Genomic DNA, 26,632 nt, shown 5'->3' with positions numbered 1-26,632 from the left:
CATTTAGAAAAGATAAAGGGGTTCCAAGCCTAAGCTGTAATATGAAATAGACCTATCTTCTCCAAGGTCCCAAACAACCACAGAGACAGATGGCAGAATATATTGTATTTATTTATAATGGGATGGGGGAAAAAGAAAAAAAAAGAGATGGAGCTAAGATTGGCTTCAGGGTGGTCAAGGCCAACACAAGAAATAAAACAAAACAAACTGACAAAATCAAACAAAGAAAATCACAGAAAGCAAACATCACAAAATCAAAGAAAACAAATGACAACATCTTTACTTTGCCAAGTAAAATAAAATAATAAAAAATAACTTGTATATATAAAAAAAAAAGTTCCAGTCCACTCAAGGACAAAGGGATAATGCGATGGAAGAGCGTACACATTGCTAACAAATCACAGGCAGAGGGAGATGATGTTAGGTTGGTTTATATCTTGGGAGGAGAAATCATCTGTGGAAGCCACCATCCATTGACCAGTAGCGTTTGTGGTCTGTTAGCACAAATATTTGCTTACAACGTGTCTCTTCATTTATACTGGTGGACAACAAAATATGACCACAGGAATAACTATGTATAATCTAAGAGAGATTTTTTCTAAGCGCACTGTTCGTCTTCAGGCTAAATTAAAACAGTCCTCCTCTTTTCGCCTCAATCAATACATCTCCTTGGTGATGGGTTTAAGTAATAATGGCCTTAACTGCACCTCATCAAGAATCAGAGGCTCAGACATATGTAAATTTTCAGAATTAATGACTAAATCAAATTAGCATTGCTACTTATTTGCAGGATGCAGGTACAGTAGCTCAAGTCAATGAACTGTTATTGCCTGAGAAAAGCTAGTTGCAAACGTTAATTGGCACTTGTTTGCTGTCATTGACTGCGACTCATTCTTTCAGACTAATTACTGCCATCTCATAAATTCAGATGATTGGCTGTCCTGTTCCTCCTCCACTGCAGACATGTGTAAGAGTCTGGCAATGTCTGTGTAATGTTTGGCATTTTCCAAACCAGAGCTGCTCGGTAAATTGTTTATGAGAATGACTTCAAGAGAGGGATGTCCAAAATGAAAAAGAGGAACTTGTTGAGGGTGAAGGGTGTGACCACAGACTGGAGGCACTACAGGATACAGCGTCTGTGACATCAGCCACAGGTTTCTGAACGGAGGTTTTCAAGCCTGGCTCTGGGTTTGCCAATCCAATTTTGGGCAAAGGGGAGGTGGTCTGCTGTGAAAAGCAATGTAAACTATGATGACATGCTGTGAGAGGCTGAGCAGCCTGTCAGTCATACAAAGGCTTTCTTAATCAAGGGAACCAACACGTTTTTAAATGTGTGTGACAGCTGTACAGCTATACAACGCTTCCTTTGATGGTGTCCTGTAAGACTGTATATTGTATGTCTACATGAGTTCCTGTGGATCAGTTGTGGCAGTCTGAGCTCCGCTGCTTTTGTAGCATTTTTTCTTAACGCTTGGTCACTGCTTTGACTTTTTACCTGTAATAATGAATTTTTATTGAGATAATATAAGTTTTACTGCTGTATACGACTTAATGCAATTCCGTAATATTAGGAACAAAATAGTCACTGTGTTGATTATGTTAGATTTTCCCTTATTTTGTTTTCTTTATTTGATAGATAGATAGATAGATAGATAGATAGATAGATAGATAGATAGATAGATAGATAGATAGATAGATAGATAGATAGATAGATAAAGATCGCCCAGATTGACCTCAATTATTTGATGCGTAGTTGCACAAACGTTCTGCATGATTGACTGAGATGTTTATGCAAATAAAATCGTGGCAAAATTTGCCCTCTAAAATAGTAGTTGAACAGAATGAATGAATCCAATCACAGTTGAAGCATACATTGCACACAGATGGAGTCGTCTCTTCCTTGCATGCTTGGCTTGTTGGCTGCTTTGTCTGCTACTGTAAAGTCCTGCAGCAACAACAAAAAAAATCACATTCAAACTGACGGAGCTGACAGTACACAAAGTATTATGCAACTGGACATCACATACCTATTACCTGCAGAGCCCCTCCTTCAGTGTCTTAATTAGATACAAGTGTAGGCAAAAGTTATATTCAGCACTATATGTATCTCACAGTCAGTTCATATGAATTCCAACAACATAATATGAACCAATCAAGTGGAGAAGCACTGTTAATTCAGATTGTGCCCATTATTTTTGTACACCTCCTTATCTTGGTGAAGATTTTTATCATTCTACGCAGTGATATTGTCCAAAACAAAACAAAAAACAGATCAAACAATTCAAGTGTCTTTTGAGATACTTTTGTAGACTATCCCTTGTCAGCTCAAGTCTATCTATTAGGCCAGCCTCTATAAAGCTGGCATGGGTCTTGCGGCCAAGCACACCATTAACTGGGGAATTAGAAACCCTGAGAAGTTGTTAATCACCACAGTCATTCACATTCCACATAGACTCTACTCTGCTCAGGACCTCTATGAGCTGGGGAAGGGGCATGGTCTGGGGGAAGCTGGGCCAATGCTATTGGACCCAGTGGTCTTTAATTAGAGGGAGAGCTTGGCAGGGACTGATGGAGGAGAAAGGCTCTCAGGATGTGAGTCCAGGGTGAGAGGGTTCACACACAAAACACTGGCTTTTCATCACTGCATGACTCACTCAGTTTGTGTGTAAAGTGTGGTAGATGTGTGTGTGTGTGTGTGTGTGCGCGCGTGTGTGTGTAAGGCAGAAAAAGTGAGAAAATGTGTGTGCACTTGTACTGTATGCTGGTGTGTGAGTGTGTGTGCACGTGACTAGTGCGCGCATGTGTTTCTTACCTCACTGCTCAGGCATTCCAGTAGAGAAAGTGGTGTGAAGTGAAAGAGCGGCTCTCACAGTGTGGGTATTCATGGATCTGGCCCCCGTGGGCCGGTCCGGGCTCCAGTGTTCACAGACAAAGCCTCTCCAGCAGGACCCAGACACACTCACACAGAAAGGGGAGCAACAGAAGGAGAGGAACGCAGGAGAGGGGGAGACAAGGTAACAAGGGGAGAAGAAAATGGAGAAGGGTTGGGAGAGGGCAATAGGAGAAGGTCTGTGTGGCAGCTCCTATTCCAGCCAAGAATGCAGATGTGAAGATTGTCATGTATAACTGGAGAACTGAAACCTGCTCCGCTTTGATCCAGAATCTGGAGTTTTGTTTGAAAATCCTCAGTAATGATACTTGTTTATTATAAGACCTCGCCTTTCAGACTCGCGGGTTCAATAAGAGATTCTTTGTCGCGTCTCTCGTTCGTACTGTAACTTTACAATAAGAAAATGTCATGTTTGAATACACTTGTGCCCCCCCCCCCCTCCAACAACCTTTTATTCTTTTTTCTCCTTACTGCTGGCAGAGTCCATGAATCTATCCTACTCTCCTCCTGGGGAACAAGCCCCTCCCTCTATTTTTACATCAGCCAATCCCGTCTCTCTCTTCCAGCGCTCTCTACTCCCTCTAGCATTAAGCCAGCAGCTTGAGCTCTTAGGATTCCATGAGAATTTCTTCCACTTGGCCGTCCCGTCACTGTTCCCCCTGCCTGGCCCCTTCCCTAGATCGGGTAGCCTGGTTCACTGTGTCCTTAAACAACCCGTGTGCATGTACAGGAAAGGGGCCCCAAAGTGGGGAGGCCCATCTCTAACCCTTACTTTTCGAAGAGACAGACTCGCACTGGAAAATCTCTATACCAGCTTTTCTTTATTGATGAACTCCAGGGTGTCATAGTTAACACCGACATAGCTGTTAATTGTGAATGTGGCATCTATTAGAAAGTATATACACACACACGGGGTATGACCATGCGTTGTAAGTATTGTAAGTTTACAGTATGTGTTGTAACCTCTCAGCGTGCAATAGAGAGGAATCTTTTAAAACAGTTTACAGTATGTGGATGTAAGCTTTGGGTTGATATTTTGGTGATATTTATAATAATCCCATGGTATTTCCTCATTGCACATGCAGTTTGAGAGAATGCAGGGAAGAACATGAATCTGAAATCCTTGTCTAATTGAAAAATGTGAAAGACGGATTTTATATTGTTATCAGGCCCTGGTGCTTCACAAAGTAGGAACACCGGCTTGTTTATTGAGTTTTGTACTCAGGCTTGGCAGATAAAAATTAGTTCATGGAGTCACGTTTATATGAAAACAATCATTTGTAACAGAGGAAATGAGCTAATTTAAAATTTTGAATAGTGTTTTAGAAATATCTTAAATGTTCCTTATTTAAACTTTGGGCCTGCAGTCCCTCTGCGCTTTAACATGAAGCACCTGTCTGTTTGGAGATGGATGGGTGAGTGGATGGATGAAATTGATGGCCTTGTGCTGAGGCTGCAGAGTCAATAGGCTGGAGTGTGCAGCAGCCAAGAAATGGACAGAAGATGATTGATGAAGTTAAACTAATGATATAGGTAGCAATATGCATAGTTGATTTTACACTGCACGAAGGCAATTCACAGAGTAGCAGCAGATAGGCTACAAGTGGCTCCACATACTTAAGCATATTTAATTATTGATGGTTCCCACTCAGTGCTGTCTATGTAAATCAAATACATTTGTATTGACTTTGCCATTGGTTAAGAATTTGTGTAAAATTGATAAGGTGCCATATTCATATTCACTATTCAGTTTGTGACTTGAGAATGGTCAGTCTCGGATCTGTATCAGCTGAAACCATGCAAGCCGAAGATAATGCGGGTGCTTGTAGTAAGACTTGGGCTAAAGAAGTGGTGGCACAAGCTTCGAATTTAAACTGAAATGCGCTGAAGTGCACTTGATTTGTTAGAATACCTCTCTAGTGGAGTTTCTCTCTCCATTTCCACACAAGTAATGTCTCTGTGAGCCATGAAATTACCAAACTGGTGGAGGCAAAAAAAAAAAAGAGAAAAGAAAGAGAAACCATTTCACCAAGGTCACCACTGGCACAAATTAAGATTTACAGTCTCATGTTTCAGTACATGTTGAGACTTCCTTCTGAGCTCAGGTTCTCCAGAATCCAAGAGTACGTTTACAACCTAAAACATAAATTTTGTAGTATATGGTGGTACAACAGAGATTTATGGAAACATGTATATAAGAGATTCAGATTTCATGTTGCTTGTAAAGAAAAACAGAGCCCAGTTTGCGATAGAAAGTGAGACCTGGGCAGCAGCTGAATGATACATCGTCCTCAGTCTGATGACTTTGTAGAATTCATTTTGCAAGGTGACAGTGAGATATGTCTTGGCTACTCTGTCAGTAGACTGTTTCACAATATTGCTTCAAAAATGGCACATAAATGTGCATGGTCATAGATATGTAGAGGATGGACAACCTGTTTAGTCCCCTTGTTGTTGAAAAACACAATTTCTAAAGGCTGAATCTCAAAGTGGCTTAAAGCTTAAAAATGAGCAGCTTGATTGAGTTTGATTTACAGATGTTTTGCACATTAGAGTTAGCCTGCTCTTTGGAAAGTTATACAAGTTTCAATGAAGCTGGATATTTTTCATAACAGCACTGTAGCTATACAGAATTAGAAAAGGCACAGGGTTTTAAGTAAAAAATCAACTTTGCATGATATTTTATACTTTGTTATTTCCTGTTTTTAGTTGAATACTGGGTACTATAAAATACAATAAGTTATCTTTAAATAATGTTCCCAGCCTGGTTGTGCTTCACTGACTTGAAAAATCTGTAAATGATGACCATACATGTTGCGGCTCCATCTTCATTCTTAACATATCTCAGTCAGCCAGCTCACATGGAATGGATTTAATATAATGATACAGTTTGGAGTTTATTTTGGCTCTGACCTACTCTCGCTAAACTAAGCAAATTTGAGAATGGGGCGGAGAAAGGGGGAGAAGTTAATGTCGAGCATACAGGTGGATGTAGGGGTGTGGGTGGGGTTTATGAAATCCTTGCTCAAGCAGTTACAGCAGCACTGATGGTGTTTGCAAAGTCCATACTCAAAGATGCATTGTATAAATTTCAGAAAGCCTAAAAAGCATGATTATAAATCATTCATCTGTCACTGTCGGACAACTCTGTAAACTGCAGATTAGATATTGTAGGTCTTTAGAGTAATATACTTACAGTAAACTTCCACTTTAAACTGGAACATGAATGAATGGCTCTTGAATATGGGGATATTGAACGCACAGTGCACACACTGTCATATAGCTTTATGATCCCTTTGAATCCTGATCCTCTCAAATCCCTGCTGACCTAGAGGCCGTGACCCCAGCATCTGCCAGCAGTGGCAGAAGGAGAGGCAAGCTACAACTGTCTGAGTCACACCTAGACAGATGCTCTGTAAGTTCTTGCAGTGAACCTGCCCTGAAAGTCTCATAGGGTATAAGATGAGTCATTAGACATCAACCCTGTCCCTGAATCATAGCAGACACTTTAGACATTAGGAACGCCCAATGAAGATTATGTTTTGTCTAAAACTGTAATGAAAAATGTCAGTGTAAAATATGAAAACTCTGAAGCCAACCACCTCAATCCTGCAGTGCTTGCACAATATTGTCCTATAAAGGATGCCATTTGAAAGTCAGTAACGACATAAATTGTTGTTATTGTGTGGGAACTTGCAACCATGTCAAAAATCCTGTCACTGTGTCCATTGTGCATGTCTTTGTGAGCCAAGACGTGATTTTGTGCAAGATTAGGATGATCTTGGTGCCAACGTTCAATTGTACTGTAATGGATACTGTATGTGTCACAGATGGTACCAGGCCAAATCAGCATCTTGCTCTTACTTAATGATACTTGTAGTGATGAGGACCAGAAGTTGCACTGTGCAAAATCCTGGAAAATGAAAATGGAGCAGTGAGTAGTGAGCCCAAAGCCAGGCTTCAAAGCATCCCACAAGAAACATACTGTTGTCCATATAAACAGTTTCACATTAATCTTGTTGGGTTGGTGGTACCCATTACATATGTGTATGTATTTGTAACGACAAGGTTTTCTTTGTTAATGTCTTCCAATTTCATATATGTACCATTTCCTTGTGCTATGGACCTTCACCTCGCCATTTATTAAACTTTTGAACATCTATGACAAAATACTATCACACCCAATTTAAGGTGTCGGTGGTGACACATTTTGCAGTGTAGCTGGGTTTCTGTTCACTACTCAACTCTGTATCCCTGAAAAATAGGTTTTCATTCATATCCACTAGAATTCAGCCGATTTTGGTCGTTTGAGGAAAGTTCGATTAAGGGCACAATTTCTTCATCTTGATATTTTATGTTTATGTGTTTATTATTCTATTTATATGTTTTGGGTTTTTTTTTTTTATATCTCGACACCTGGATTTGATAAAGAGGCAACAGTACTTGTAGATGTTATTGACGTAATGTTTTTTGATCATCTTTTAATTCACTGCTGGTGTAGCTTCTACAATGACTTGTGCACAATGTGGCTAGGTTTAATACAGTGGTTAAATATAGTGCACATTTCCACCGTGTACAATTTATGTGAGTGAGTATTGGATTTATTTGTTTGTGCTCTTATTGTGTGCAGCGGTGCATGAATGCGAGCTAAGTTTGATGTATGTAAGTGAAGCTGCTTGCCTCTTTCCTTCCTGTGTGTTCTGAAATCTCCTTTGCTGCAGACTGTCTGGGGTGCAGAGATGGTGGGTGGTGTAGGGTGTGGGGTGTGGGGGAGGTAGGCAGCGGACATGGCGGCAGGCCAGAATCAATTGGCAGTGTAATGAGATGGCCTGGTGCCAGGTAACCATGGAGCTACCCTCTTTGCCTGTCTACCAGTGCAGAGTTCAAAATTAAACTGAATGAATGAGAGAGTGAGGAGGGAGGGGAGCGAGGGCAGGGAAATAAGGGTCTTAAATGGCAGGAGTGGAGGGTGAGAGAAAGAAAGAAATGGCAAGAGAGGAGGGTGGCTGATGAGGCGCTGTGGGCTATTTCTAAGCGCTGCTGCAGAATCTCACTTGTGAAGGAAGATGGCAGGAGTAAACTCAGGATCCACCCAGGGTTTTTATACTCTGGAATATCTGGAAATATACTGTCTATCCATCCACATCTGTGCGCAGCCACATAAAAGTAGACATTTATGAAAAAATAAGTGCACTTCACAAAGGACGAAAAAAAAAAAGCGGTTTCCTCAAGTTTTCTTCCTTTATGTCGATGCTGAGCTGCTTCATTGCTTTAATTTCCATGTAAATCTCTGCATATTTCTTCTTCCCCATTCTCCTAGACCCGTTCTTCCTCCTGTCATGGAAGACGTGTTAATATTGAGTATTTGGCCTCATTTTTAAAGTGATTAGTACAAGTCAGTGGATCCTGCAGATGAATAGAAATTAAGTAATTAATACAGTAATTAGATCTATTTCTCCTTCCTACAGCCTTACCCCTGCTATGTCATTGTGCTCCCTGCTTTCCCAGCTCCATTTGCAAAGCATCTTGAGGAAACTGTTGTATTTCAATTCAAATCAACTGAGATTAATTTAAATGAGTGAAGAGGAAACCAAAGGTGAACTTAAATGTTTTTAGATCATTGAAATTAGATTTAATGCTGTTGTTTGGTGCTCTCTGTAGTGGTGAACGTAAATGTAAAACATGGCTTAACGTACAGGTTGCATATTGTGTTGCGTGAGTCCTTCTTATCCTGATGTGACCTTTGCTTTGACGAGGATGCTGTCTCTCTCTCTCTCTCCTCTTAATCAGTGGTGTCATGAAGGAGGGAGAGTGTGATATACGACCAGTCTGTACAGTAACGAGAATGTTCGGCAGTGGGCCTCATGGCCTGTGAAAAATGCTCAGGCACTCTCTGCTGAAACTGGCCAGACTTTGAGAGTTTTGAGTGCACGTTAAGAGAGAGAGAGACGAGACAGTGGGCCAAGATGTCTGTGGTGTGGATTAATGGGGAGGACTGGAGAAAGGGTGCCGCAGTTGTGCGTGAGCAGAATATTTGATGGGGGAAGCGAGAGGAGGGAACAGTGAGGGACAAGCAACTGCAAGAGATGGGTGAGATGAAAGGGGGGAAAGAGATAAAAATGGACTGAAAACATCAAGAAGCAAAGATGTATGAGCGTGAATGAAAATGTACAGTAATAAATACTGCTGCTGTCTCGTGTCTCCCACTGGCGCTTTATCCTGCTCTCTTGTCTGATTGCAGTCTACAGTGCAGGCTTTTTACACATTCATTCTGTTGCACTGGGCTGAATATCTACATGGAGGCCTGCTTCACAGGCAGCTGAAATAAACACCTCAATCAATCCCAGTTAAAGATTTCTCTACAGACAACACACGTAGGAAACAAAACCAGGCAGAGTGAATAAAGCAAGTAAATGTTTACTTTCAAATGTTATGTCAAATATGCTTTAGTGAGTTTGCAAGGGCTGTTGTTTACATTTACAGCCAATATTGCTTGGTTATGACACTTTAAGTCCCCAAGGAGACATATGTGGACACACCTGTACCCATTATAAAGTCAGTTCTTGTTTCCTGAACTATGTGCTTCTTCTCTTTTTGTTCCTCCAGCAACTCCCTGGCAGACAGATGGGTACATCTAATGTCCTTATGTCTGCTTTTGGTCTGGAGACAGCAGAAACATTTTAGAAGACCAAAAGCATTTCAGTAGATGAAATGTTCCAGTATACACGCCATTACTTAGATGTCAGTGCTTTCATGATGATGAATGTACAGTTTGTAATGTGGTGTTGTAATTACACGAATTGAGCTCTGGAATATTAAAACCCCTCTGCAGGGTCAGTCTGATATGAACTACTAACAGCCGGCCAGCATACATGTTTTACAGCTTTAAGGTACATCCAGCCTTTTGTTTCTCTAAGCTCTGAGCTGTGGCGATTTTCTGACTTGTTACTGAAGGTTTAAGTTGCTTATGCAAGTTCCTCAGATAAAAGGCTCGACTGTAGGCGGGTATTTCATGTTTTGATTGCTGTATCCAAACAATTAAAATCAGCCATTTTCAGTACCTGTCCCCCGGGATGCAAAATGTTGCCTCTAGGTAGCTTTTCAGATCAGGATTTAGATATTCATTAAAATGCCACTAGAGAAGAGCTGTGTCTGAAATAGCAACATAACTGTACATGTTTGTACTATGGGAAGCACCAACTGTTCAGCAGTCACTTGGTGATAATGGCTTCCAATGACAGTCTAAACACAAATAATGAATTACCAAAGAGGTAAAGTGATTGAGTTTCAACAGGAGATACAAATAATGTTGGTAATTATAGCTTTCCCTGGAATGTCTCTCGTATCAATATTTTAAAAAAATAAGGCGTATATTTTCCAATTCAAACATTCAAGGCATTCAAACATATTATACATGATATACTTAGTTATACAAAATATATGCATTTTTAAACTAATACTGAAGCAATGAAGATTCAAAAGGAGCAATTGTACATTTCATTCCACATGTCAAATTACAATGGAAATGAAAAATACAAACTTTCCTAGAGATGAGCTTGAAAAAAAGATAAAAAATCATTAAAGAAAGCCAATGATTGCATTAAAATCCTAAATGCTGTAAATGATCTGCGCAATAATATCTCCATGTGATACAACAGTGTGAATGCATTATACGTGACTTTATTTGGTTTTAAGTGTACCCCAGTCCGGTGATGAGATTAAACTCCTCCAGTCTGATATGAGTCCGTCTAAAGAACAGCACAGACCCTCATAAGGGAATAGAGTAAAACCAGAAAATAGGGATTGCCTCACGGAAGGACAAGCCATGTGTGACAAGCGATCCTGTGTTTTGTGTGTGTTAAGTTGTGCATGTGCTGCATTGACACCTCATTAATAACACTGAACAATGCTTTAATCCCATTTCATATCAAGAAATGCAACAATATTATATCAGCCAACACTTACTTTGAAAGGTCATTGTTTCAATAAAGGCCAATTCCTAGAAATGTCTCTCACGAATCCGTCAGACAAAAAGGTGTGGGTGGATTCTGTAACACAGGCTGCCTTTATTAAAGGTGGCTCTCAGATGCAAGATTTAGGCCACCTCACTGATGGGAGGAGTTAAAGTTTCATTTCTTTGGCAACAACTGTAACAGTGACACTGCAGTAATAAATCTTTCGCTTGAAAGTAAATCACAGGAATTAACACTGAAATTTAGTGAGTGAGCGTAAGGAGGGGATAATCCATGTCCAAGGTTGGATACACAACACTGTGAAGCCCAAGATGGACAATAATGAGGACCCATGCTGTAAGAAGGTAGTAAACAAACCAAAAAAAATTTAACCATTACCATCAAATGTAATGATAATCTATGTTACTCACACCTGAATTCTTCGGCTCAGTTGTCACTATATTTTCTCCCCTGACGTTATGCTACTGTACGAAAAAAATGCGGTAATGATTTTTGCCTATTGTTGGCAACCCACTTCTTCTTCTCCACTTTCCCAGGCTCTCAGAGTGGCTTTAAGGGGTTACCTTGTTAGAGGTTTGGGGTTATGCCCATGTCGGTCACTCTGTTTTCTTCAACCTTCTGTTTTTGGAGAGGCCCTTCTCTGTGTCGGCACTGTGACAGGGTTCTTGGCAATATCCTGAAAGTCAAATCTGTTCATTTAGATTCAAGTGGTGACCATGGAGTAGACAGCAGCCCATTGGCATGCTGTGGCAAAACTAGTATCCAGGGCTCTTAATATCCTGAACCCAACATTTGTCCTTTTTCATAACACTAACAAACTGATATACATGGACAAATCTATGTTTGAAAGCAGTTCTTGTTTTTCTAAAATATGGCACATACCGAAGCTTTTGCGCACTTTGTACCTGGTTTTAATTTGCTTTTAAATGAGCTTATACTTCTCCCAGACATCAGGCGTCAGGGTCAGAATGAGCAACACCCTGATAGGGACTTTCATGTCTTGCTTAAGGGCACTTGAGTTGGGCAACTGCTTACTGGTGCATAGTTATTGTCAAACCTCACAGATGTGTTTGAACATCGACTGAGATAATGGTTTTAACGCTGATGCATTCATACGTTTTTGTGTGAAAACAGCAGAAGCCCACATCTGAATTTTCTAACGGGACCAAGTGAAAACAAAAGGCCTATTGCCGCAAAGGAGGAAGAACAGGATCAAGTGTATGGAAGTGGATTTCCCCCACCCTTGGGTTTTTGCAATGGGAAAAACCAGGATGGGCTCATGTAAAATAATCTTACACGGTTGCGTCACCTTTTTATTAAATAGAGAGTTCAAAAAAAATTATTTGATGCCTTTTGAATGTGGCTAGTTGCCTTTTAGCCCGTTGTTGATCTCTGTTTCTTGTTTTGTTTGTTATTGGAGCTGAAGCAGAAACACAACATTCCCTGTATAATGCAGCACATTGTCTTATAATCAATGATGTGTCAGTTTAGGAACCAACACATTGCAGTCATTGGCCGTATCGTTAATCTGCAGAGCTTTTTTTTTAGGAACACGTGAGCCAAGAGACAATTAACAGAATTGGCCCGTGGATAGAGCCTTGAGATGCCCCACTAGACGAGGATGTAGTACTACTGACTACAGCGACATGCCTATTGAACTACATACTATATTGTTTTAAGGTCAGAGTTGGCTCTGAGGTTAAGTGCATTGAGAAAGACACTTAACTAGAGGAGTTCATTCAATTACATCAGCAAACATCTTATAATGATTTAGATTTAGAGAAGATTATATTGACCGTCTATGTCATTGAAAGCTTTATAGACATGCAAAGGAGAACAAAATGCACGTACTGAAAAAATGGTAAATACGAAATTTGAAATTGTAATGCTAGCATGCCGCACTGAAAATTTTGAAAAAGATAAAATAGTAGTTCCACAATCAGATATATATATATTTTCTCATGTTTTTTAAATTCAAAATACAAGTAATTGGTCCTGTTCTGCATCCTGAACACTTTAAATAAAGTACATAAAACACTGAGCATCAGGACAACGACACATTAACACAGACAACAGTGGAGAACATCAGGATGAGGGCATATGGGAGACACACTATAAGCCATATCAGCCTTACTGGTTTACAGTTGTAGTCTTCCCTCCCTGCATGGTGGGCCAAGTAGAGTTTCTTATGCACTGACAACACAGCTGTACACCATTCGTCCGGGCTGAAAGACGGCTAACGGGACAAAGGGCATGAGTGAGGAGAGGGAGACGAGGGAGAGATGCTCGCTGAATCGCCCAGCCCTCCCCTGAGCAGGACGGGGAGCACCACTCTTCCTCTCTGCTCAAAGCTGCTTTCCCCCGGCCCTCAGCCATTTTGGAGAGAGGAAAAAGTGGCTGCGTTCTCTCTCCCTCTCTCACTACGTGGCATAGCTTTGGAAAGGCTTCGGCTGCTGTGTTGTAGCAGCAGAGAAGGCACACTTTGCAGCTCGCACTTGGGAGATAATATGTTTGCAGAGAAAAAAATCTGATGCGAAAACAACCTTCTTCCATCTTGACTTTTTTTTTTTTGCTATCTTTTTTTTTCTTTTTTTTTTTGGTATGAATTTTTGTGCCCCTTGCACTCAGCTGCAAAACCTCTCTCCTCTTTGCTGTGCACTTTCACTCATGCTGTGTCCTTTTCTTCAATAACGTGCGCTTTAGTTTTGGTGACCGGTCCTTTCCCCTTGTCTCTTTTAAGTAATATCTTTTCTCATCTCTCAATTTGATTTTATGCAACAAAGTTTAAGACAAAGGGATATGTCCAAATTTTGGCAGCACTAAGAAGAGACAGAGCTGCAGCCAAGGATCCTGCTGAGATCCAAAAAAGCCAAGCAGAATGAAGCACCAAAAAAAAAAAAAAGAAAACACCACCCTTTCCTTTGCTTGTCACAAATTCCACTTTCTCTGTAGCCAGCCCTGCGCTGCGACTCCTCCTCATCCACATCTTACCGCATTCAACCTTTTGCCATTTCTCTCTTGCCGTACCTTTTTTTTTAAAGGCGATTTGAGGTTTTTGTACCCCGGAAAATGGGGACTGGACAACGGGTTAGGAGGGCGTAACAGGGAGAGAACGAGGGGTTGTTATCTTCTTACTTTTGCATGTTATTTGGCTTTTTTCTTTTCTATTTTTTTTTTACTGTTATTGAATCGCGGTTGTTGTGCCTGTAGTTTTTAGTCTTTCATGTGTTTTAAGGGTGTGCTTGGATTACCACGTGTTTGTAAGAGTGTGGTGTTAGGAATGTGTGTACGAGTGTCTAATACGTGAATGGTGGACTTTCTGTTCTGTTCACAGTCAGTTTGTGATTATTTGTGTGTCTGTTTTTATAGGTTTCTTGATTTATGCTGAAGCACTGGCCTACGCTACCCCTCAAGCCTGACTCCATTTGATTCCAGAGGATGTCTGACCATCAGATCCAGCGTGTACCCACTGGTATGTTGGTGATTTATAATGTGCTTTTTTCTCTTATTAGCTTGGTTCAGTGTATTTTCTAATTCGCACTATATGACGCGTATCTGGTGATGGGGCATGTTTTTATTTTTTGACTGTGTTCGCTGTTCACACCAGAATATGTTCTGGAGTTTGTGGGAGATGGTAAGGTCAAGAGAAACAGTGCTATTAGACATTATGGGAATGCACAGTTTATCAGATAATCACAAAGAAAGTATTTATGATCGATCGTTTGTCCTTTCAAAATTAAAACTGCTGTCATATTTTGTATCCATGCAGGTGCAATTTAATGTGATTTAACAGTATCGCTTGGTCCTAGTTTATAATGTCTATAATGAATGATTTTTTTGTCGAATTCGATTTGCATTGCTTGGAATGTGTAGTTTCATTTTATTCGGTCCTTTGTCTTATGATGGTCTTGGTATTTTATTCATATTGTGGTATTTCATAAAGAAAAATATATGCTGCCTAAAATGGTATTTTATACAACACAAATTTATTTTCTAAATTCAGATCATTCATTAGTAGTTTTTTTTTTCTTCCAGATGTGAAACGACGCACAATATATTTATTATTCTGTCTGACATTTCAAAAATAAAAGTTGACCTCAAAAGAATGTGATCAGTAGGTTACACAAACACAACGTCAATTACACAGTCATGTGCTCTGGCCTGCTCAGTGTACCATGGTTTAATTTCAAGGCTCTCCTCGGTAAGATACAGAAACAGGAAATATGTTTAAAGCCACATTGAAAATGTTTAATTAGATATACAACATGAACAATGCGTGAAAGAATCTCTATTTTATTTTACAGTCCCGGCGCTATCAGGCAAAAGATTTATTCCTCAAATATTGTGAAGACAAATGTTAAAGTTGACTGTAGAAGATATATGACATAGGTGTACAAAGTTATCAGCATGATCAACTCTGCTTCTTGATAAATACCATTGTTCATTGTGATGCATTTGCTGAACGCCCATTAAAACGAGCTGAGTTTGCAGGTTCAGACAGTAATTTGACTTGGTGTTTCCATGTGTTGTGGGTTTCTGCCTCCTTATTTGCTCTTGAAGGGGTAATGCCAGCTGCCACAAACCCGTAGATCCGAACTTGTGGTGACTGGCTGCACAAGCTCGTATCTATAGGTATGTGTCTTCCTGGCAAACACAGCACCTGCCCTGTGGAAAAATGACTAGCTAAGGGTAATTATTCTCAAAGCAGGTTTTTACTGGAAAGACATAAAGATGGGAACTGTCAGATGTCTTTGAACTCTTTTTTTATAAAGTAATTTATAGCACCAAGCTCTCTTTGTGGTTTTCCCATGATTAAACGACATGACCCTGTCTGACCCTGAATCCTGGATACAGCCTATTTTTTTCTACCGAACCTACCAACCACGTGTCCCTTCTTTTACGCAGTGACCCCACCCAAACCAGTAGGGCTGGGTTCTATGACAATATGACATAATATTACAAAAATCTCTTTAATATCTCTGCCTGAATTAGGCCATTGGGTCAAACCAGTGAACATGACTGACTCTTATTCATATTTTAAATATGCATAAAATTGATTTGTCCGGTAGGTATTTTCGATAGATGATTAATAAACGCACACTTGCGTCTGTTAATTTTAGCCGTACGCTTTTACCTAAATGTACGTATAAATTTACCAAAATCGCAACGACAGTTTCTATCGTTATCGCTATCAAAGCGTACTGTTTCAATACTTTACCATGGTAGATTTGATCGGCACGCCTACACCTACTAAGCAGCCATCCTTCAGTCTCCTGCAGTGCTCCGCAGGTTGAGGTAGTAGGTTGTATAGTTCAGAGTGACACCACAGGAGATAACTGTACAGCCTCCTAGCTTTCCCTGAGGAAACACTACTCACTCTGGACTCTGATGGAGTATTTTACCAAACACCAACTTTTGTGCTTCACCAGAGCGGGAATGACATTTGTCGGTTGGTTGTAAATAAACTGTCTCTGTATCGAGTGGTTTTGTATTTGACCCTAAAATACTGATTTTGAGTTTTCACATTTATAGAATATGAAAAGAGGTAAAACTAGCATGAACGTGGGGAAATGTCCTTTCAGCCTTTTTGTACAGTCTGACATTATTTGTCGCATATACGAAAACCATGACAGAGTAGAGAACAATGATTGGTGAAACCTTTGAGATTTGTGGAGAAAGCTCCAAAATGCTGCAGCGAGGTCTGTGGGCCGCTCTAATGAAAGAGATGCCACTGAAGGGAAACACCATACAGCCGCAGGGGGAAGAGCTCAGTCTTGGCAGCCAATTATGTACAAAGTTCAGTTTCACTTAAGCAAAACGATATATTTCCTCTGCACAGCTATGTGGTAAAGACACTGCTGTGATCAAAACAGCCAGGAACAACTTTCACTGCTTTAGACCTCTGAAATCATCTTGGTCCCTGACAGCAATGTAAAACACCGTGATTTACTGCCTTATTTGAAACATTTTCAAGTGATTCTTTTGTGACTTTTCGCTGCTCTTATCAGACACTTTTAAGCTGTATGGTTAGCTCTCCGTTGGACACTATATTTTCTAAACTTCGAGTTGAAGGAGCTCAGTTGAGGGCTTCCATCTAAAGACGTTCAGGCTGAATGTGGCATTCAAATGAAATCAAAAGGTTCTTTTCAATAGATTGCATTATTTGTACAAGCTATTGATTAATACGCAACACTAGCAGCAATCTACAGTAAATTATATTTGCAGTTACAGGATTCCCTCCTTGAGTAACACAGTCATGAAATGAAAATTGTTCCTGTTGCTTCTTTTTTTAGTATTGCCATGTAAGCATGTTCTTTTTACAGTTTGGAGTCTGAGCTAATCTTTGAAAAATAAAATGGGACAGTGGATACAGTGGTGTTAGGGAAGAGATGGTATCCCCGTAGTGCGGTGTGCTGCTGTGTGCAGATGTGTAGAGCAGGGAGTGGTATGATGATGAAAGACTGTTTCCACTTAAACTCTTCGCTCTCTGTCCCAAGGCCACCGGGTTCGATGGAGGTGGGGTAAGGAGCTCTGTGGGCCAGAATGCATTAGGGGCCCTTGGTACGGGGCAGCTCCAGCAGTACAAGAGAACGGAGCAGAGAGTTACAGTAGAGACATGAACATGAATCTACAGTTATTTTTCTCCTCGGTGCATTTATCCCCTGTTGGTCTTGTTTTTTCTCGCTACAAGAAAAGTGTGTTTTATTTTACATCAATGCCTGTGTTAGATGCTCATTCTCGTGGCCGTGGGGTAGTGTGTTACAGTATACGGCAGGAGGCATACAGGAGCTCTCACTCATGAACCCCCCCAGCACACACACACACACACACACACACCCCGCCCTCCATGTGGAATCTAAGTGTAGCTTTTTGTCTTCATTGAAAATTTCTATAAATAGTCCTGTTTAGCTTTTCTAATGCGAGTCCTGTGTGTGGCCGAAGTGTCAACGTTGCGGTAGAGGAAGTGGAAGTAAAGAAGGGAACTTTTGTAAAACCGAGATTCTACAAACGAACACCGAAACACTGCATGGCATGTCATGAGTTAAGAGAACACAGCATGTGATGTCTGTGACACAGAAATGTATTTATTTTTTAAAAAGTGCTAGTCAAAAAAGGATGAACTTGAGTCAGAAAATAAAGGAAAATGCAGATTAGGGGAAAGTTTTTGTTTGAGTTTCAATTGACCTAGAAATGAAAGAGAACACGCTCAGTGAAACCAGCAGAGGGAAAGAGGGTGATAATGTGGGACCACACAGGCCATTTTTCTGCTGTCACTGATCTCAGCCCATTGTGTGTTGTCCGTCTGAGGAACCCTGCGCCTCTAATTCCCTCTTCTCCCCATTTGTCTCGCTTTCCTACAATCTTGTCTCTCGTCTTTTTCTTTTTTTTTCACAACCCTTTTCTGCTGCTTTACAGCAACTAATACTGATAAAATATAAGACTAGCACACCACCAGGCTTCCAGTTACATTTCCTTTACCGCTTACCGCTTGTTCCCACCCTCCTTCTCTCCATGAAATGCACGCTGTAATACCCAGTCACTCTCACAGACACAGAGGGAGAGAGAGACAGGAACAGAATACCGGACTTGCCGACTGAGGAAGGATTTTTTTTTTTTGCTTCTCTTAAATGAAAAGGAGCTTGAAAGGAAACACTGTAAGATGAAAATGCGATTGCCTATCTTTGCCTTCTTTCTTTCTAACCTCTGCAACAGTATGCTCGTGCTCTCTTTCCTATTTCTCCCTCCCTCTCTACAGTACCTTTCCTTATCTCTCCTTCTCTCTGCATTTAGCAGGCCTTTAGAGTCTAAGTGATTTCAGCTGTGGGAGGAAATGAATGGATGATATTTATTTCTCTTTCCCTGCTTTGCTACTGCTGTTTCAATGCTGTATGTAACAGGCAGAGAGAGCGGCAAGCAGAGGCTCTACAGTTTCTCTGCCCTGGGGACTTGAGCCTGCAATCCATGAAGCATGCAAGGCAGAGGAGGGAAAGAAAATACAGAGGCACAGACAGACAGAGAGGTGTGATATAGCGAGACTAAAGCGCCGAGCGAGAGCAGAAAGAAAATGTGAGACAGATGGATCCAGGAGACAGACAGACAGACGGACAGACAGACAGGGGAAGAAAAAGATAGGTAGTAGTGTCACATGGAGAAAGAAGGGTGAGTAGCAGCAGGCAGAGGGACTACAGCAACAGGCGTTACACATTTTTTCCTATTATTCACTCCTGTGGCTGGTTTGGCGCTCTGCGTCTGAACCTGTTTTCAGAGCTTTTAACCATATCTGCATCTATATCTGATGATAACAACAATTTCCATCTGTATGTTGTTTTTTAAGGTCTGATGTAAAGCTGTGATTAATATGGAAAACTTGTGGGAATGCTGGAATTGTGGGTACATATCTACTTTATTAGATTGTATGTGGCATGCATGTGTGTCCTAGAGTGATGCATTTAATCAGCTTTTTATTTGACTCATGTAATCAGTAACACATCTAAACTTACATTACCTTGATACTGCTGCTTTTGTTCCACATTTTCTTCCCGTTTTTCTCTTTCTCTCTCTCTCTCTCTCTCTGCCAGTGGTCCATGCTCTCCTGTACTAGTAAGCGTGCATGTAGCGGTGCAGGCCTATTGATCTGCTCTTTTTTCTTCGCGTTCGTCGTTTTTCCCTCTGATTTTCTCTGCAGTCCTTTGTGCTGTGTTCTTATTTTGTGGCAAGATTTAAACATTTTTATTCCTTTAATGGTCCTTATTTTATGTAGCTGCTTCATTTTATATTGTGGACTCTTTATTTCGTAGTGTCTGCATTTTACTGTTGTGTCATTGTGTATTATTTTCTCTTCAAACCAGTCTCTCCTATTCTTCTACTTCACCTACTTTAACCCTTTAACCTCACACCTGCCCTCCCTTTCATCTCTCATTCTGTCACTGTATCTCTCTCTCTCTTTCGCTCTCCGCTCTTGCTCTCTCTCTCTCTCTTTTGCTCTCTCTGGCTGCACATGGTATAGTCTTGCATGTCTGAGCAGCAGACGGCTAGACAGCAGCGATCTGCTACAGCAGCCTCATGTGCTAGTCCGAATGATCCATTCAACAAAGCCCGAGCTAGCAGCACTAAATTCTCTTCCTCTACCTCTCTCTCTCTCCAGCTTTCTCTTTTTTTTCCCACAGATCTCTCTCTTTTCCATTTTGTCTGGCCACATCCTCTCCTCCTCTGTGCTGGGCTCGTCGGTGCAGACGTACAGAGAGGACTGCGGCAGCCTCCGCCACCACAGTCAGCTGGGTGAGTTTTTCTTCTTTTCCTTCTCCCCCCTTTTCCTCGCATCTCGGCTCATCACCCTCCCAACCTCCTATTCCTCCTCCTCTTTTCATCTCGCGGGCAGTCAGATCTCATTCTGTCCACCTGACGAATGCGCTTTCCCTCCATAAAGTCAGAGCTGCGTGATTGACAGGTGTGGTCTCAGAGGACTGACAAGCCTGGCGTGTCTGGAGATGGGATATCTCATGGGGAGAATGTAAGCGGTAAGGAGCTTTTGGCTTTTTTTTTTTTTTTTTTTAGTGATGGGGAGGGATTTTTATCTGAGTGAGACACTGACTCCTTTTTCAGTCTCTGCTCTCGTCCTTGTCGTCTGACTTGCTACTGCTGCGCATGTGCACAGTGCGGGATTATGGCATTTTAAGTGAAAAATCTATGATATTTTACTGTTGATTATCATACCATTATTCAGCCTGAGCCGAGCTCTGGCAGCGACCGGCAGGCCGAAATACGCTGAGGCAGAGCCTTTCTTACGAACATCATGTGATAATAGAACAGTGCTGTCTGTCTGGGTGTGTGTGGCCAGCAGTGCTGACTACAGTACAAGCATGTACAGTACGTGTGTGTGTTCACTTGCAATAAGATGATATGTGATCAGCTTGATGTGTGTCTGTGATGTGCTTGTGATTTTTTTTCGGTATTTGACTCGACTAATAGCGTGATCGTATTAAACAGCGTAAAAGTCTAATGGATCAACTGATGCGTGACTGTGCGGTTGTGCGGACCCTGAATTCCCAAGACCAGAGTGGACTTAGTGGCAGGATTGAGACTTAGGGTACAGCAAGAGCACAAAGCCAGGAAGAGAGGAAGCTGCCATTGTCTGCTCTGCTCTGCTCTGCTCTGCTCTGGGCTCCAGCAGCTGATGATCTACTGTATGTCGCATAGGAAAAGGCCAGACAAAAAGCAATCTGTACCTCTCTCATTCCCTGAGACCCTAACTTGTGACGTTTTGCTGTGATGTGCACGGGTTGGGTTCTTGGGAGCTGCGAGGGGCACTCACACATCTCTGTAACCTAAAAAAAAAGGAAAAAGACTAACATGGCGGAAAGACAGACAGTGCAGCAATGAAGGGACGGCTTTGCTTTTTTAGCTAGGCGCGGTGACAGGGAATGTTCATTTGATCCACCCACACAGCGAAAATAGAGATAGAGGGAAACGAAAAGGAGGAACATTAGTTTTTTTTTTTTTTCTTTTTTCTTTTTTTTCAGAATATGGAGGGGTTTGGACCCAGAGGCAGGCACAGCATGTGGGGCGTTGGGGTGGGGGGAAAGGGGGAGATGGATAGAGGAATGTGGCTTTGAAGGGCATGTGACCGGGATAGAGGGGTGTCCAGACAAGGTGGGGTGATACGGCAAAACGCTGTCATATTTACAGTATTGTAACTTTTCTGAGGCGAGCTCGATGAATGAAGGAGGAATTTGTGACTTCGGTTACACCCACAGTGACTAATGTTACACATGCTGGAATAGACGAACAGCACAAGGACCTCACTCAGTCTGTAAAAGACAGACGCACTGTTCTGTGGGTAACGTATAAACACAGTCACACGTATGCGGAAACAATATACCAACAGAAACATATATTTCTTTATATCCAATAGAAAAATGAGCTGGGCTGAAAAATGCAAATCACATTTTGAATATAAAAATGTTCAGCACTTTACTATGTTACATCATTAAAGGAGAAAAACTCATCACTCTCTTTAATCCTGCCACTCAAGCTGTCCACAGGCTCTTGATGCCTTATTTTGAGAGCAGCACAAAGTACTGGTGAGAGCGTGACACTGAAAGCTCAGTACACTTGTGTTTGACCTCATGGAAATTCTCATCTTTCTTCCTCTGCACCTGATGGCACTGATCCGTCGTAGCATCTTTGTTCAATGTACGAGAACTGTTACTGAATAGAGAAACTTACAAGTGCAAAGTTGAATGAGAGCTGCACTTGTACATGAGCAGGAGGGTGCCACCCTGCGATGGGTGGCAAGTTATTCATCTCTGGATGGTGGCAGGATCACAGCGACATGAAATAGTGGTTAGAATGTATATTTTACTTTAAATGGATGTGATTGGGCCGTGTGTTGTTGGACCAGTGCAGGTTCCTCAGTGGCTGAAGACCAATGACTGTTGTGTCAGTGCTCACAGTTCTCCTAAAACTATTGTTCGGTGTGTTGAAATGTGTCTGGTCTGTTTCTATAATTGGTCGGTGATCTGTGATCACAGTAACAGCTTCATTTCTAGCATTCCCCTCCCTTTATCCACACCTACAGTTTGTAACCCTTTACATGTCTCCTTTTCTTCTTCCCCTTCTTCCCCTTCTCCTTCTTCTTCTTCAGCCACTCTGAGCTCGCTGTCTGTCTTTCAAGGAGCTTCAGCAGCATTTGAAAAGCGACACTGTTTGATGTTTTGTCCTCATTCTTTCATTAGTTAGGATTGAATGTGATTATGAGGTTGAAGGACAGGTAGCTTTGAGCTCCGAAGTCTATTTTCAGCTTTGATTCGGAGGCATTTTTAGCTGCATCAGACGACTGGTTGAAGAAACAGCTGCCATTTTTGGCACAATCCCCCCCCCCCCCACACACTTAAGGAATGTAAAGATTCAGTACATAGGCATTTTTACTACGTGGCCAATTGCTGCTAATGAGCAATGACTTCTGTAAATCTGCAACTCATTCACATTGTCACGCACCTCATCTCTTACTGGGAGTCTCGCTTCCCAGTCTGATGCAGCTTTAACAAGTTGCCTCAGTCTGACTTCAGGAGGCACAGTCAGATTCCTAGCACATCTCACATTTGTATCCAAACCACCAATGTACAGAATGCACATTTTGTGTGGTGGGCCTCGATCTTTTTATTGCTATGGTCAAAAAAATGCTTCCACTGAGGGCTGATGTTGATGTTGGTGTTCTTCTAATGTCATCTTCACTCTATAAGATCTGTATCTGAGAGACCATCGGTGAGAGAGAGCAGGTATTGTCAGTGCATTATCTCCACATGAAGGGGAAATTGTTTTGACATTCAGGTATTTGGTGGTAAAATATAAATGTAGTCCTGTCGTCTCAGTTCAGCGGGGTTTCCTACCCGGACCAGCAGGTCTGCAGCAGTAGGTCATGGTGTCAGCGTTCGCCTTGTTCAGTGTAAACATGCAGAGAAGGAGTACAGTACATCCAGACAGACAGACAGACAGGGAGGGAGGGAGGAGGAGGGAGGAAGGAACATGAAACATACAGAAGATTTGTTGAGTGATCGCAGATATGATTTCTCTTTGGTTTTGAAATGTCATCCTCTGCTCTGACAGAAGAAAAGTAATGACGGCAAACTTCCACATGTGCAGTTCAAGGAATCCACACTGTACTTTCATCTCTGTGTGTGTTTGTGTGTGCGTGTGTGTCTGTGCAATATTATTAAGACCTCCCACCACAGCCTTACCCCCCCGGCCTCTGCTGGATTTCTTCCAACTTGTGAAATGGCCGACCATTGAGAGGACTATAGATCTTTCTCTTGGTGCTTGGTGTGGATGTGTACACTCAGGTGTGGTGCACACAGCTGGACCTATAGTATAGTGGTAGAAATCTTTCTTTTTTAAATACTGAAAGCTTTCGACGGACCATGAGGAAGCAGATTTGAAGGGATGGAGGCAAAAAATAGAGCACATTCCACAATTCTTACTATTTTTCCCTGTTTACTTATTTAGACAGTTTACCTCATAGCTAAGCAGCGTATGTGTAGCAGTTTATTGCTGCCAGTCATGTCATTTGCAGACTAAACTGTGCTTATTATTTTCTTTTAATTACAAACAGATTTAATGAGGTTCCATAACAGATTATATAAAAAAATGTTTAAATGATGAATTTGATCATAAAGCAGACACTGCAACAGTACTGGGGTTAAATATACATTTGACTTCTCAAAACGAGGGGGTTTATGCTCTTATTCATAAATCAAACATCTGTGATTGACTCGGATTATTCTCGATTTCTTAACGCATGAATAAACTGGTCTGTGTTTAGTGAGTGTGGAGCCTGTGTCAGTGAGTGTGCTGTTGTCTTTGTCTCTTCCCCCTGCGCTGTGATCTCACTCGCGCTCTCCCAGAGTCCTGAGATGCCCTCTGATCGCTGGATGAGAGGCTTGAATCCAGCTCAGGCTGTTGCAGTCTCTCTGCTGTTGCTCCAGCGGCAGAAGCAGGTGTGTCTACCTCCTGTGCCACCCTCCCTGCTGCTGCCCCCCCCCCCCTCCTCCCCTCCTCTCCTCCCTCCTCCCTCCTTCCTGTTCCCTTATCACTGCAGTACGGCAGCTCTGTCTGGGAGGCAGCCATTCCATTGTTCTCGCGCCCCCCCCACCCCCCCCCCCCCTCACCTATCAGTGCTCGTGTGGGTGCTGGCGCCGCTCTGCCCGACCCAACCCGTGGAAAAGGACTGGCTCCAAATCGCTGTGATACTTGGCACCTAGGTGCCCTGAGCAGGTTACTGCTTACGGCTTTTTCTGACTCTTCTCTCCCTGGACAGAGCTCGCTACGTTTTTCTGCTGCAAACCGCCGCCATCTTGTTACTGCTCGTGCTGCTGGGTCTGTCTGCCTCTGCTGCACTCAAACCAAATCATCTAACCTAGCCTCACATGTTTGCCAGCATCTCTCTCCTGCCACTTTTGGTTTGTTCTTTGCCAAAACTTGCCTGAGCATAACTTTTAACACGTAACGCTTCCCTGCTGCACCAGGTACTGGACGCATGTAATCGCTGCACAGAGGCAGATGCACCTTGAACTTTTGGGGTGTGAATTATACGTGAATGGATGTCAGTGGCACTGTCAGTGACGTTCAAGATCTCACAGCAGTTGTATACTTATTTGTACAAAAAGGTTGGAGATGCAAATGCAGACTGTGCGGTCTCAATCAAAACCGAGACCAAAAGTGTCAGTGCAGCCATCAGCAAAATAAGAAATCATGACTAGAATAATGACGAAACCACAGTGTTTCGCATCACGCCATGAAAACTCCTGCTGTACAACACAGTTTAAACAAGCAAACTCAAAGTTATTTTACTAATTCACCGCGATTCTATTATGAAAAAGTTGATCCTCTTTTCAGCAGGATATGATCAATTGAGCTTTTCAAAGGTAAATATGAACCACAGTCCGTCTCTGATTCTGTATTTATATATAGATGAAATACGAACCCATATATTTGATATCTTTGTGTGAAGGGGGTGAAGCTGGGAGAGAGAAACTGAGCAGGATTAAGAAGTCCTCCTAATTCTGTTTGTCAGAAACTGTGCTGTTTGACTATATGTCCTTAGAGGAGACTTCAAACATGATAAACCGACTGCCTGATGCATGCCCACACTCCCTCCACACACTGCTGTTTTCTTAGAACATATACGCATCTCTATACAGAGTCAGTTCTCTCAACAGATTAAGTTGAGATGAAGTACTTCAGCTATGACAGAAAAACATGGAGTGAAAAGAAAAGGCTACAAATGCATATTTCAGCTTCTGTACTGAACGGTACCTTGGTGAAAACACAAGTGAATGTGAGTAGGTGGAGGCCAGCGATGTACAGCTGTAAATTCAGAGGGTCTTCGATCTTCTCAGGCTCTCTGCCAAGAAGAAACTATACTAATGAAATGGTAAAGAATATGAACAAAACAAACTGTCCCTTGAGAACATATCCTCATATCTGAGGTTGCCAATTTTATTTTCTTTACTTGAATCTCTGGATGTACTTAAACTGTACCTTTGCTGTGATTCTGTATATGCAAGGTCAATGGCTGCCTTGCTTCAGGGTTAAATGTTGTCAGCTTTTATCTGATGTTCCCCCTTTTTCAGGTCAGTGGAGATGGCCCTCTGTCGCACCAGCTGTTAGTCAGTCACAGAGCTATCCAATCGCAGCTACTAGAATTATGCTAATGACATATCATATTTGGTGTGAGTATGATGTGGGTCAGCAGGATGCAAAAAAATGAACATAATTGAGGCGATTGTTGCCAGTTTTGTAAAAAAAAAAAAAAAAAAAAGCAATCAATCCTTAAATGTCTTTGAACTCACAAGATAACAAATGTAGTAATTATTTATACACTCCTTAAAAAGGCTACTTTTCTTGGATTAAACCCTGAGTCTGTGCTGCTATCAACGAGTATTTGTCATAACAGATGATATACAGTTCTATTTGACTGAAAATATGTTGGGCATTTTCTTTTAGAAGATACATTGTTGAAGGGACATAGAAGAATGAAGCATATAATGGTAAAATGGAAAAAAATAACACGATTACCTTGAAATACTTACTTTATAAATCCATCAAATACAGCAGAATAAATGCTGTATTTTGGAGCTTCTGAAATCAAATAATTGACAGTACAGTTAATACAAAATAGATATTTTGAGTGTATTATGTTATAATAAAAGGTGTCCCTGTCTTGTCTGGATTCGACTCAGTGCTCAGAAATAAAAGCAACAGGCTTTAGGAT

General features: G+C 41.5%; 1 protein-coding gene and 1 long non-coding RNA gene across 2 annotated transcripts in view; one reads left to right on the top strand and one right to left on the bottom strand.

The window, feature by feature from the left end:
* LOC146974481 (uncharacterized) overlaps nucleotides 1-14,611 on the top strand; it is a 42,153-nt gene extending 27,542 nt beyond the window's left edge. Inside the window, exon 3 of the long non-coding RNA XR_015037609.1 lies at nucleotides 14,233-14,611. This is a non-coding gene — a long non-coding RNA (uncharacterized LOC146974481). The remainder of the gene's footprint in view (nucleotides 1-14,232) is intronic.
* Nucleotides 1-26,632, bottom strand: part of LOC146974478 (leucine-rich repeat neuronal protein 4) — a 236,219-nt gene that overhangs the window by 163,865 nt on the left and 45,722 nt on the right. The gene's annotated exons all lie outside the window — the stretch shown is intronic.

This window comes from Trachurus japonicus, chromosome 14 (genome assembly GCF_045865225.1).
Source record: "Trachurus japonicus isolate A0001 chromosome 14, Traja_1.0".
Lineage (NCBI taxonomy): Eukaryota > Metazoa > Chordata > Actinopteri > Carangiformes > Carangidae > Trachurus > Trachurus japonicus.
Note: the sequence above shows the minus strand (reverse complement) of the source record. Positions and strands in the feature narration are given on the sequence as shown.